We start from the raw sequence: 15,442 nt of genomic DNA, 5'->3' as shown, positions 1-15,442 counted from the left end.
TAGAACGTCGTATTTGTGGGGAACTTTTTTTCAAAACCGTATTTGATTCACTTTGCTTTTGTGGCATTATAAATATAATTTCCGGTAGGTGTAATTAAAACAACTTCTCTGAATTAAATAATATTAAGCAGTGTTGCGAAGTTTGCCAGCAGCTACCAGTTGCCAATAAACACTTTTTAGAAACAAAGGCTCTTAAAAAAGTCAAATTTTCAATCCGTTATGTCTCTTTTTATTCATTAGAAAGATGTCATATCACGATCATGACATTATATGCTGAAATATTTTGGGTGTGCATTGTTCTGTCTGTCTTACTAGTGGCTAGTCAAAATGATGTAGTAGATTTAAAAAATCTACCCTGTGAAATCTAATAAATATAGGCCTATGTTATTGTGAGACATGTGCTAAGAAAGATAAAATGTCAAAGATCAAAGTTTTCTTCAAACATATCAGAAGAGTTCTATATGAACACCTGACACAACACAGCACACATTAAACTGATGGCGGGGCCGCGGTGGCTCAGTGGTAGAGCGTTCACCTCTGGTGCTTGGGGTCCCGGGTTCGATCCCAGCTCCCGCCAAGTGAACTTTGTGGTGGACAAACACCGTGTGCGTGGGTTTTCTCGGGGTTCTCCCGTTTCCTCCCACTTTCTTCATTCCACCATTTCATACATTACTCATCATCACCGTCTCCTTTAGCCTAACCGGCATAACCGTGGGACGTAAAACTCAAAGATTTCATTTCATTTTAAACTGATGGTCTATCTTCTATCAAAGTTTTTGTTGCATGTTGTTGTCAATAGCAGCAATTCATTTCATGCTCGCTGCTGACCCTTAGCGATAGAAAGTAGAAACGCTGCGTGGAAGCAAAACTTTGAAAGTCAGTCTTTCGAAACGCATAACTCACAGTAACATATGTTTGTTAGATGTCACAAAATACGTTTTTAAAATCGGGTCCATAGTTTTGACTTGATCTTTGTATATAACACTTGGTCTTATTTTCGGGAGGAACACTAAAACATAAAGGAATATAAATGGATGAAGAATAACAAATATTGTATTAGTTCAACCCAATGGTAACAATAATAAAAAAGTTCTACACTTTTTAAAGAGTTTGATTTACTAACAAATATTCCTTTATATATTAACACTGTTCGTGCATCCATCTGCCCGGGACACAAAAAAAATGAGAACTACTTGCCGAAGCATAACCAATTTTGATCAGGATGCAAAGGATCAAAACTTAAGAATTGAGTTCACTGATGAAAGTGATCTATGTAGCATATTAGAAGATATTGCCTACTACATGTATTGGTCCATGGGATTATTTTTTTGATTAATTACCCCTAGATAGTATGCAACCGAACTCTGTTTTAACGTCAGTTTGGTTGCATACTATTACGCCACTTGCAATCAAATGAGCATTAATGCAACCATATATTCCATCTCCACTCAAATATCTCTGCCAAAAGCCAAAAGCGGTAAAAAATCCACTATCACTTTCGGTGTCAATATTAAATTAGAAAATATCACACCATACAAATCAAACTCTTTCACATAGTGTACACAGAGCACTGCTACTTTGACCACATTATGTTTGTATTTCTGTTTTCTTCTCATGAAGGCTGAAGAGCATTGTTTGAAGGAACATTCTAACAATTGAACCAACAGTACCGACTTGTATTCATTTCAAAATATATTACTTAAAGACTTGTTAAACATGCATTCGCATGCCTACTTTTTTATTTTTTCTCTTTTCCTTTCTTTATTTTTTGTCTGATATACGTCTCCTCTCTGCTAATATATAAAGCTACATGAACTGACACAAAATCATGGGGTCTTCCGTATGGGGTGGAAAATTTGAAATTTGGTATATTTATAGTTTTAGAAGATAAGACAACACTAGTGCATAAAGGTTTAGAAAATAGGGTAGTGGGGTCTAGTAACCCCCCTGGGGATACCTGGAACCATTTGAATTAGGTATCATAACATATATAACTTACGTATAGTCAAATACATTATCTCCCATATCTTCGCATGTATCTGGCAATACTGGATAACCAGGCAACAGTTTTGTACTATTGTACCACTAAGTCCATTTTCGTGAGTCTTAATAGTTAACCACGAAATAAATATCATGCGTTCAACGTACGATTGCGGTCTAAGGAAATTTATAATTACTGTTTTACCTTTAATTACACAGCGCTGCAAATGAAAACCATCTGAAAGTTGTTTTCGTTTCGATAGGTGAATTTAATAGTTCTTGATTCACTGATTCCGAAAATGAAGTCCGTTTTTTCTCATCTCCCTAGATTTTCCCGCAAATTGACTTTGAAAATCCAACCCAGTACCACAAAATTTGTATGTATATGTTATATATGGGAACAGAAATGCGAAAGAACTATACAGATCTCTGTACTGAAATGTAAATCTGAATGAATATAAATACATTCACCTACAAAATATTTTCATTCTTATATATATATATATATATATATATATATATATATATATATATATATATATATATATATATATATAAAGCCCTACATCTGATGAATATGTAAGACAAACAAATACTTTTCACTTGTTTTTCAAACGGTTCTTTCTGTAAGCTTTATTGAGTTTCTTATGCTTTTCTTCAGCCGTTTATTATTTATGCTCCAGAAACAGTCCGCCATCATGCTAATTCTACACCTACCCTAGTATCTATGCTCCATACCCCTCATGTCCTAGTAAAATCTCTCATCTTGCTTCTCACTTAATTGATCAAGATTTTTCTGGAATGTAATCCAGACGTCAATGCAAGACATGTATCTTAATACTCATGTCGCACCCAAGTTCTTTAAATTTCAACAACATAATTTCTACAATGTTATTATAATCTGGACTTTTGTGGTTGCCGAGAAAATTCTGTTACACTTTTGAATGCCAACCAGACATCTCTCTCAGCTGGATTCATTGTTGCTTTAAAATCTATGTTTTACAAAAGTTTTCGTATATCGGGGTTATTGTAAATATGCGTTTTTTTTCTCTTTTCCATAGGACAAGGATGGAAATGTATTATATATAAACTTGAAACATTGTCGCTGTTTGTCAAGTGCTTTCACAAATTGTTTAATGAGGTCCAACCTAATGTCAAGATGTGGAAGTAATATTTTGTCCTAAAGAACTTAACGTTCATGTGCAATATTTTTAGACCCTGGATTCCAAAGTATCCATAATGATCATTCCCTTCTTACCCAATGCTCATTTCTTGCACTACTATCCCATTCGTAAATGAAACATGGCATCTTCGTATATCCAGATTGCTGTTCTAGTAAAATGCCCAAATCTTTAAATCACCACACACTTCCCACCCATGTTATTGATATTTAATTTTCTTTAGAACTAATTTCATCGTTTTTTTCATTGAAGTCGAATGGGCAATAGGTACAGATGGGTACTTATTTTCATTGTGTAAAAGGACACATTTTAAACTTGTTTTGTTAGAATCAACAAATTCTCCAGCTAGTGGAAAGTAGAGGAAAACTTAACTTATTAAGCAAATCCAACACATCACAGCAGTACACAAGAGATTTTTGTATGGACACGAGCAGAAGTACATTCACATTACCATTTTTCATATCCTGCAACGTTAGACAACCAATAATACTACTAAGGTTTGTTGGTTGAGAACTACACAAGGCGTTCTCAAGTGCTCTAGTTCTTTTGAAAAATGTCAACAAACTTCAAAAAATAGAAAAATATTCATGCCTCTGTGACGAAAAGAAAATCAGTTAGAAGACAGCGTCTAGTATCTACCGAGCGATTGATATCATGAGAGAGTTACAGAGAAATTTTATGTAACTTTATATATACCAAGGAAAAATTAATGTTGGTCAAACATTCATTTTATTTCACAGATTACATCATTTTGTAAAATCTCTGAATGTTTTACATTATTCGTTTCAAAGTTACCTTCACTTTTGTTAATTATCAGATTTAATATCTCTACTAAAACTTTATGAAAAAAAAATATCAGATCGAGATGATTTAACTTCCAGCTTTGTTTCGCGAGAATATTTTTTTATCAGAAAAAACTACCGTAGTTTTTATTTTTTAAAATGTAATATTATTATTAATTTACACAATAAAACAAACAAGAATTTTTTTTCTGGAGATATATTACTGGTTTCCAGTGTGTTCGGAAAATGAAACAAAAGCGAAAAACGAAAAAGAAATACAACGGAAAAGAAAACGTAAAACAATTTAAGAATGTAAAAACAAGATGTGCAATGCGTGTCACTTCAATTTGCGAAAACCGTTGCATCAGTAGAAAACATGTCATATTTCTAAAATATGACAATCATATTATGTGTGCACATGAGTTTGTGTAATTTAATCCCCAATTAATAATACAAGCATGTTTTTTTTTTATTAGAAGCATATACGATATCAAAAGAATACAAGTTGTCTCTTGTAATACGCAGTAATATATCATTCACTATCTCTTGCTATATTCTAAGTAATCGAGAACATTAATTTCGTAAAGAGGATAAATAAAAAAGAACCAAAACATAATCAAATATGAATATCGACGAATGTTTAGGATAATATTTCAAATGAAGATATCTCCACTCTCTCTCGGTTAACATGTGCATGATTCTTTCATCTCATCTTTCGATGGATAACTTTGAGCAAATAGAAGTCATCATACACCCTGCAAGAACAAATTGAATTTAGTTGACTTTGAGTAGACTTGAACCCATGAGCCCCGGGTTTCTAACCTAGTGCTTATAACACCTCGACTATTCTTTAACTACTGCCGGCCTCCCAACTTGAGAGTTCTGTTATGAAATAATGGTCGGAGGGAGAAAGAGCGGAAACAAAACTTTGATTTACAAATAATAAAAAAATAAACAGAAGATTTCGGTTTGCCGAATGAAGGCTTAAGTAGCCAAGTTTCGGTTAGGACAACCCTTTTGAGAAAATGTTCAGTGTGACACAATATTTCTTTTCCACCATAGAAACATGTGTATCTTGGTAGGTATTTAATTAATTACGCTGAAATCTAAGAGAAGGGTGGTGAAATAAAACATTATTGTTTGTCAAAAAGATTTTTTTCGCGGGTCTGTATTGTTTACTCCGTCCTGGAATCTATGTTATGAACAATCAGTCCATACAATACGCATTCACTTCGAATTTAACTGTTTAACAAAGCTATTCAAGTAGCAAATATGAATAAAATAGTTATTTAAGTTTATTTTAATATTGCAGTGTAGACAACAAGCTGTAAAAATATAAAAGATCAGAACAAATCTTCATACTCAGCATTTAACTTTAATACAAAAAAGTAGTACAACTAGTCTGAGATATGTTTGTTACTGAAATTTTTGCTGTGTATTATTGGATGAGTGGATAATGTACTTGAACAGTGAGGTAGTCTTTAAGTGTCTTGGGTTCGAATCTCCACCCAAGTTTTTCTTATGATTCTTTTTTCTAATGCTTGTTAAGAAACAACCATAAATAAATTGAACACTTCAATCATTTACATTTGGAGCTGACCACGTGATCCTTATGCTTCAATACTACTTTGAACAGACGTTTGTTCATAAGTTTCCTTTCAGCCGGCCACTCCATCCCTGTATTCTGGTGTGTAGATCGCTCGTTGTGACTGTCGTGCGTTCAAATCTTGCTCTGGGCATAGATGTTCTTAAGTTCTTACGTCTACTTGTACTCGCATTTTTGTTTGATCAGTGGCGGCTAATGTTTGTGTTGCAGCATTGCGCATCAACCAAAGTATTTCAAGAAAAAATAGTAGTAGTAGTAGTAGTAGTAGAAGTAGTAGTAGTAGTAGTAGTAGTAGTAGTAGTAGTAGTAAAGAACAGAAAAAGTAATTTCTAATACTCCCATATATACTTTAAGTAACATATATTTTTTTTATTTCTGTAACTGTCCGTTCCGTTAATCCATTTTAAAAAGCGAAAAACAATTCGTCACGGAGTCTCTAATTTATATTGCGTTGCAGCGATCATACAACGACCAGATTTCTATAGCGCGGCAGTTGGAGCTTATGTTGAAAGGGGCGCTAAACTCAAAATCAAATATATTATTATTATACGCGTCTTTGGTGTGAGAGACCTGTGTTCGATTCCAGGCGGGAGTTCATGTGGTTCGGGGCCTACGTTAAGCTGTAGGTTTACTTCTCATATAGTCTCGCTGCTGAAAAGACCCTAAACTAAAAATCAAACATATTATTATTATTATTATTATTATTATTATTATTATTATTATTATTATTATTATTATTATTATTATTATTATTATTATTATTATTATTATTATTATAAAGTAGGGAATAGAAAAACGGTTTGAGGGCACTAAATTTGGTGAGGGTACATTTTATTTCCTGCCAGTTTGTTGTTACACCTAGGGCCATAACTTGTGGGGGGCATCGATGGATGCCCATTTTAAGGCAAACTCTTTTACTTCATATACGATACGAACATGAAGTTATAAATGAAGCATCAAACAGGTTCACTACTTTACATAAACGAAACAGCGCGCAAAAAGTAAATAAAACAAAAATGAGCCTATTGCCCATTTCAGTAAAAATATCTACTATTCAGTGCCCTAGAAATAATATATATTAATATGGCTTTGAGATTTGTCAATGTTGTACCCTTAATTAATTTATCATGTATTTTTCATATTTAAAACATATGACACGTTTCCTACTGATTTATTGGTTTTCGGAAATTGAACTGACACGCTCCACATATTGTTTTTACTTTCTTAGGTTTTCTTTTTACTTTGTATTTATTTGTCTTCTCTGTTTCATTTTCCGAACACACTGAAAACCAGTAATACCACCAAGCAATATTCTTGTTAGCTTTAATGTGTAAATGAAAAATAATAATAACACATTTTTAAAAATAAATGCTTGGATGGTTTTACTGATAAAAAGATATTCTCACAAAACAAAGATGGAAGTCAAAATACCTCGACCTGATATATTTCATAAAGGTTTAGTAGAGATACTAAAACTGATAACTAACAAAACTGAAGGTAACGTTGAAACGAATAATGTAAAACATTCGGAGATTTTACAAAATGCTGTAAGCTGTGAAATGAAATGAATGTTTGACCAACATTGATTTTTCCTTGGTATATCTAAAGTTAAATATTTTTTTCTGTAACTCTCTCATGATATCATTGGCACTGTAAATACTAAACTGTGTATTCTAACCGATTTTTTATTCGTCGCAGAGGTATGTATCTTTTTCATTTTTTTTTCAAGTTTGCTACGCTGACATTTTTCAAACAAACTATTGCACTTGTAGAACGCGTTATGCAGTTCTCAACCAGCGAACCTTAAGAGTATTGTTGGTTTTCTAACATTGCCGGCTATGTACATTGGAAGTGTGAATGCAATTTTGCACGCGTGGCTACAAAGTAGGATGAAAATTTTTTTTCTCTGTCTGTAGCAGGCAAATGTCGTTCCAGATGCCAGAAGGGTCCTTTTGTGAAGCCTAGAACTAAGAACTTCTGCTGACTCCTTCGACAGATTTAAGTCCGGAACCAAATCATTAAGATCATTTTGTGAAAAAGCATAGGCTGAGATGAACCACTAGGTGCTTCAAAGTTTTCATTTTCTATGTCACTTTTCTGCCTTGACGAACAAGAATCACAAACACACTGTAGCAGTGATGAAGGATTTGGGATAGGAATGTCTGGACCATGACCCACAGGCCCTATAGCTGATTAAATATTTGGGTAAACTACCTTCTTATTTCTAGCATTGAGGCCAACAGTTTCACAACAGCAGAAGTAACAAATGTCAGTATGATTCTTCGGTCTCTACAAATCATAGGAATTCCAAACGGCAAAGACACTTGTTTTACCTTATTACAATTTCTCAAAGATTGAACAAAATAACGGCGCACTTTATGTAGAGCTATGGTTTTGATTGATCACCAAGCTTTATATGAAAATAAGCGTAATATGTTTTTTAAACAAATTTCGAAGAGCATTGCCGTTGTCTCTTAGGAACAAATTCACCGCAAATGTAACAAAACACATTCGGACTATATTTACAACCGTGGCCGCGGTGGCTCAGTGGTAGAGCGTTCACCTCTGGTGCTTGGGGTCTCGGGTTCGATCCCAGCCCCCGCCAACTGAACTTTGTGGTGGACAAACACCGTGTGCGTGGGTTTCCTCGGGGTTCTCCCGTTTCCTCCCACTTTCTTCATTCCACCATTTCATTCATTACTCATCATCACCGTCTCCTTTAGCCTCACCGGCATAACCGTGGGACGTAAAACTCAAAGATTTCATTTCATTTGTTTTATATTTACAACTATGACGTGCCATTTTTCTTTGTCTACAGCACAGGAGCACAGTTCAACTAAAATCCTAATGTTACGCAAGTTGATCTTAGGTTAATCTATGATCTACAACAGAATTTATACCAGAAATTGTCTGGGACATTGTTATGCACGTTATACAATTTAATTTATAAATAAAAATAAATGTCAATTATATGGGCTAAATTTATAACTATTTTTCTTTCCTCATACCTACATCAGCTGCATAATTGCTAACAGACACACTGCTGCTATCTAGGGAGCGCTTAATGAACTACAGAACAACTATTAGGTTCGAGCGAAATTAGTGAATTGCTAAACTAATCTCAGATTCTGAATGAGCGACCTAAAAAACATGTAATTCATGTGAAATTTTCAAAACAACAGTACCCATACGGACCAGTGTTATATACAAATACCACTGAGCGAGGTCGAGGAGCACTTCTTGAGATGACCTGTTACCTAAAATATCTTGGAATTGTTAATATGAATACAACACTTTTATTTCCTCACCACACTCTTAAAAATTTCCTTGCTCAGAAATGAGAAAAATGCGTTTTCAAAACAAATTAAGTAATTTTTACTCATATTTCGGGGAAAATCTCCCGATATTTTCAAACGTGTTTTCATTTGTGAGCTCAAGGCAAATTTTCAGGTTCCAATTTATGAGATTTTGTCATTTCTTGAAAATGAGAATGAAATAGTGCCAGATTTGCAATATCATAGATGATTTAAATTAACGGGAACAGTCTTACCGAAATAATATTACTATATTTTACTGGGAAGTAATATTGCTAGGGCTTAATTACCATTCAGGAAACGAGTTGAAGGATTTCAGTTGAAGCAGAATGCGAATGGATATGAGTATGAAATACGATAATGCCGCTGAGGTGGCGTGAGGATACACATCATGTGACAGTGGTGGGAAGCAGCATATATCAAATTTCGAACGTAAGTTTGGGTGAGTTATAAACATACTACTATATACTAAAAGATACTGTAATACATTCGTTAGAGTGTAGAAAAATGAACCCCCTCATATAGGTTATATAGGCTATAGTAGTCAGGTTGGCTTATTTATGTACCAAAGCTCAATGCTCAAGTCACATAATAACGAATGCAGCCATAACAAGTGAAAACGGGTTAGAGCCCCGTAGCAGAGCACGTTGTTTTCTATATTACAAAAGAATAGGGAGGCATGTCAATGTTTTACACTCTCTGTCATTCTTTATAAGGTGCAAAAAAGCTTATGTACGGAAAGAAAGAACAATAAGTCATCTGTGTAGTTGGAAACAGCTATTTATTATTATGGAATTGTAATGCAAAGGTACTTTGTACTGACCACCTATCATAGATTGGCGCCTCATTTTTTAATCATCAGTAATCGTTTAATAACACACGTTTGCAGGTTACCTGTAGCATAGTGCTGTACGCATTTGTTCTTAACTTAACGTAGGGCCTGCGGTAGCTCAGTGGTAGAGCGTTCACCTCTGGTGTGTGAGGCCCTTGGTTTGATCTCAACTTTATGGTTCATAAACACAGTGGGTTTTCTCGGGATTCTCCCGTTTCTTTCCACTTTTTTCATTTCGCTGTCTCTTTCATTCTCATCATCATCGTCCCCTGTACCCTACCCGACAGAATTGTGGGACGTAAAACTAAAAGATTTCATTTTTAAAAGAACTTAACGTCCGAAGATTGCGCTCCAAGGCTGAGGGAGACAGTGATAGAGATGGATAATAATGATGTAATGAAAATGTGGAGTAACGTTTCTTGGCAGTTTTTCCATGAACACGGTTTAAGTCCATGTTTCCAATTTGCCTTGTGTTGTTTGCAGTAGAGTTCTTCACATTTATGAGAGGCAGAAACTGTCGCATGCCCCTGCCGTAATGAAGACGATGGAAAGTGGGTGAGTCCTGGGTCTCCGGACCTTGCTCGAAATCGCTACTTTTATGTAAATTTCATCTAGTTTTAGGGGCAAATTTACAAATTTTAATACAATTTGTTTTCGCACTAAACTTGGACCCTTTCCGAAATAAATTCCAGTGTACGTCCTTTGTGGTAGGAATCTGGATAATCCTTGAAAATCCCCCGCACATGGTGTTTTCTCATGTAGGCAACTTGTTTATGGCAAGTAGGTAGGTGTATTGGACCGCGATGACTCAGTAGCAGAACTCGCCTCCGACGAATGGGGTCCGTGGTTTGATTCCAGCACCGCCAAGTGGAAGAGTAAACATGGTATGTATGTTTTTTCGCGATTCCCTCACTTTCTTCATTACACCATTTTCACCCGTTATCATCATAACTTCTCCGTAAGCTTCGTAGCACAATCGTCGGATGTTACATTCTAGCAGAAATTGTTGTTGGTAAGCTGAAGTAGACGGACAATTCTTGAATCTGAATTATCAAGAAGTTGGTATAATGTTGGAGAAAAAGGCAAAATCTTGAGCAAACCCACCTCGATAAAAAGGAAATGTTTTTGAGAGAATGGACACTGATAGAAAGGAAGATGTTCAACTATCTGATGCAGTAGGAATAAGTAGAGAAGGCTGTTTCATCCTTGGTAGCAATTTGCAGTCGCCACCAGAGGCGCTAGTTTCGCGTCATCATCACGCAGTACAGAACAGCCAGACACTTGTGTACAAACCGCGCAGAGGAGAGACGTGTGTGATCAGAATGCAGCCGAAAATCGACCCTTTTTGGGAGGGCTACATCGTAGCACTTTCTGATATATTCTACAGCTATAGTCGAATAAGAACACAGTGCAAGAAGAAAGGTTTCACGGTGTCTGATAAGGGAATTAATGCATCCATCCATCGCAATGCAAACCCAGGGCAAACCAATGCCATGCGTCTTCAAAGGGGCAAAAGAAGCAACCGTCTCCACAACGCAGTCAAGACGTCATTGCCAAGGTCCGCCGGTTTCTGACCCAGGAGAATTCCCCCCCCCCCCAACGTGACATAGGGGTGTTGGACGGTCAACTGACTGTACACCGAGTCATACGCGACAATTTGGGACTCAGAAGTGCAGACAAGCGGCGGGTTCATGTTCGGAAGCCAACGCACATCGCAGAACGGCGTGTGGCATGCAAAAGGCTGTATGAAGGTTACCTGGCAGGTGACAAATGGTGTTATGTGATCACCTTAGATGAAGCATGGGTCTATTTGACAGGATCCCAGCAGATGGGTACAAGTTACTACCGCCGCAGTGATGGAACCGATCATGCAAAGTGGGTTCTCTCCTACAAGGAGAGTTTTCAAAAGGGATTTATGGTAGTGACGGGTTTCTGTGCAAAAGGAAAGCGTCCGATACACCGGGAGTCATCAAATGGCAAGGTGAATGCAGCGTATTATATCGAGCGTGTACTGGACCCCATCTATTGCCAACATGCCACGGCTTTGTATGGCAATGACACTGACAGAGTGTTCATCCACCAGGATAAGGAAAGGTTGCCTACATGACACGTATGGAACAGAAGACAGGTGTAAAGGCTATCCCATTTCGACACATCCCGTCAAGTCACTAGATGCATCCCCTATTGATTTCTGTGCTTTCGGCCTCCTCAAACGGAACATCACTAAGCGTGGTCCGACCACACTTGCTGGCTTTTGGAAAGTGCGCAAGGAGGAGTGAGCGAAATTGGATCACCCAGTGCTCAATAGAGGTCTCCTTCAGTGGAAACTACGATGTCGTGCAATCGTTCACCAACGGGGCTCTCAAACCGAACATGGTCGCTGGTGGAAACGAGGTTTTACGCCCTAAAGCACGGGTCTGTAATTCACTACCATAAGGCTGAAAGAGCCTTCTGTAACGCATTTAAAATACAAGTCTCCTTGATCTTTTCTTGCGTTGAAATGAAGGTTTAAATGTGTTATATTTTAAAGAACATAACTGTAGATGTTTATTTAATATAAATTCTGTATGTACTAATAGTTTGATTTCTTTTGCATGTTTATATTTTTTATGCCCTTTCCCTTCTTCTTCTTCTATATGATAACTCTGTTTTTTGCACAGTTTCTCGAATTTTGCGAAAGAGATTTCTCATTTTCTTTTCAGATGTGTGTTCCTCACAATTGGGGTTATGTCTCATTTCCTCAAGTGTTACTTTCTCAATTTTAAGAAAAAAAAGTACTTTTTTTCTCTCAAATTTGAGAAAGCATTTACACCCTCAGAAATGAGTCATAGTTCCTCGCATTTTAGTGATTATTTCTCAAAATTATTTGAGAAAATCGAAATCTCACATTTAAGAATGTATTACTCGGTGCACAGGTAAGAAACGGATGTTCTCAAATACGAGCTTTTTTTCTCGAACTTAAGAAACCATTTTTAACAGTGCACTGGTGTAATGGCTAGTTGTATGTGCCTTTGGGGCAACGACTCTTGGACTTGGTTTCTGGCGGAAGACACTTTAAATTCAAACCCATTACATAGATTCGTATTAAACCGTATGATATAATTCTACGTCTCATGTCATCATTGGCATAGCCAATAGGCGTATCTCAAAATTTGTGTTTTGGCCTTAAGACGGGAACCTTATCTGATTTTACGAGATCTACCGATCACTGTAAGAGTTTGCTAGAATCGTAAGCGACGAAGGCACCATTTGTGAGATATCGAGTTGGTGAGCAGACGGTGCAAACTGCAGGTCTCACAAAATTGTAAGGTACTGGTTTAAATGATATTATTTGCCGCCCCGTTTCTCAAGAAAGAACGAATCTTTAAAAAAAACGATTTTAAGTATGCTACCCTATCATGAATGAGAGGGAAAGGGCACTTGAACTCATAAAGGCCTAAACACTACAAACACAACCTCGTTGTGTCGTTTTTTTTAATTTAAAGAATAATGTATTATGTTAGTGAAAGATAAAGCGAACACACCTGCAGAGGAAAGATAATAATCTTTTTTTATACAATTCAATATCGATCTTCAATCTTAGTATATCCGTTTGCAGTTCCTGTGCACCTAGCTCTTTTATCTATATTTCTTGATTTCATGATTTGTTAAGACTTTTTTAAAAAAAACAAAAAAAGCTAATTTCCGGCTTCAATGACAAACAACTTGTTTGTGACAGAAACGAGACTAGTTTTCATATTGAAACTGTGATAACTAACTAAATAGATCAGATGTTTGCTACTGTTCGAGAACTGAGTTCTTGTATTTAACAATCAAGCAATTCATGCTAAGATTTGTTTGATCATTTACTTTAGCACTGTCCATGTGACCTTAAACTACTGCGACCTAAAGATGATTTATGAATGTACTATTCAAATAGAAGATCAGCTTAGTAAAATTAACCATCTTCATCATGAAGTCAGTTTCCAACAAGAAATGTTTATTTTTAAATAATGTATTTATGACAGATTTTGTCACCCCTCGAACCTTGCCGCCTATGTGCACGTGTTGCACATATGGTAGAGCCAGTCCTGTATGAGAGAGAAGAGCTCTTCACCTGTCATTTAGATCTTAAAATAAGAAATTGTAAGTGCAATTAAAAAAAAAGTTTTAACATATTCTGTAAAACATATTTGCCAGAAACTAGTGTCTGATAAGATTGAACTAAAATGAAGTTACCCCATAAAGCAGTTAACAAGATTCCTAGACTGGATTGGAAGGAGAGAACCTCTGGAACATGTATCATCATATCAATCCCTTGGACTTATACATGTGGGAAACTTTAAACACTATGTGTAGCTATAAGCATATGATTCATTTCCGAGAAAGGATGATTATTTGTGGTTTCTCACATTCTGAAGATAATTCAAAGAAATATGGTGTAATATTTGAACAAATAAATTGAGATTGGTGGCAGATGTGTAGAAAAAGTTTTCATTAATGTAATGAACTATTTACCTGTATTATGTCTCCCACTAATTTCACACTTTCTGTAACAACCTACTACGTTCGCCACATATACACAGAGAAAAATCCGTTCTCCGGACAACGGTATATTGTACAAATATACGGTATCCTCTTGCTTACTATAGAAATCAGTACGAAGCATACGTTATCCGTATGCTACATAGGCACTGCCCTTAGATGTTACATCATGCCGTTGAAGGATATCTGACATTTAACAGTTTTCCGTACATCACATGCATATACTTATGTTACCTTCGTCAGCTATATGTTATATATATGTCCATTTGTATGTGAGATCCTGACCGCCTACATCGTTTCATACAGGAAATAAGTATAGATGGAACACTTATACAGAAAGTATTATAAAACATGCGTTTTCAGTTATACGTCTGCTGTACGTTAAGTCCAAAAACTACAGGAATTACGCATGTAGCCTATCTTTTTAAGTACGCCACCTACATTTTTTTCTCAGTGTACGTAACTCACTTTCAATAACAGTTCAATCAATTGTTCAAGTTGATTTCACAAAAGGCCAGTCAAATGATATTATTATTATTATTATTATTATTATTATTATTATTATTATTATTATTATTATTATTATTATTATTATTTTAAAATGCACTTTTACATTTCAAACAGATGTTGAACCAAAGTACTTTATATGTCAGTATCACCATTATTTTATGATTATCATGTCAGCTTTCTGAATTAATACTGATAAACAATTTTAATGATAGCTATAAGTAAATGTTGATGTCAGAATAAAAGAACAAACCAAAGGAAAACCTTTTTGAAAGTGACCACTAATTAAATAAAATACTTTAAGTTAAAGTTCCTTTCTTCTAAAAACGGATCTTTCGACATTACCCTGGCTTGGACTTTATCAGCGGCTATCAGACATCTGGCAGCTTTAGAATCAATCCAACTGGAGAATCAAAAAAAAAAAGAAGCTAAGGCCCGATTTTATCTAACAATGTATGGTTGGTCATTTGAAAGCTTCCTTTACACGAACGAGGTAGCCGACAGGAACTAATTTTTAGCTGATCAAGGAAAAGAGGTAGTACCCATTACCTATTGCTGTTCCTAACAACAATTGAAAAATGTGTATATTAATCAGCACATATTTTAAACGCATTCAAGTTCCAGGGAGAAAAATGGTTTGAAAAGATAATGCAATAACTGAGGGAAGATCACGTTTAAAATAAATGTACAGCATTAGAATAGCTGAGAAATAGGTT

At 35.7% G+C, this 15,442-nt stretch overlaps 1 protein-coding gene across 1 annotated transcript in view; it reads left to right on the top strand.

The window, feature by feature from the left end:
* LOC145688305 (uncharacterized) overlaps positions 1-15,442 on the top strand; it is a 1,380,532-nt gene that overhangs the window by 1,010,061 nt on the left and 355,029 nt on the right. The window lies entirely within an intron of this gene.

Source organism: Thermobia domestica, chromosome 6, assembly GCF_964235325.1.
Source record: "Thermobia domestica chromosome 6, izTheDome1.hap1.1, whole genome shotgun sequence".
Classification (NCBI taxonomy): Eukaryota; Metazoa; Arthropoda; class Insecta; order Zygentoma; family Lepismatidae; genus Thermobia; species Thermobia domestica.
Note: the sequence above shows the minus strand (reverse complement) of the source record. Positions and strands in the feature narration are given on the sequence as shown.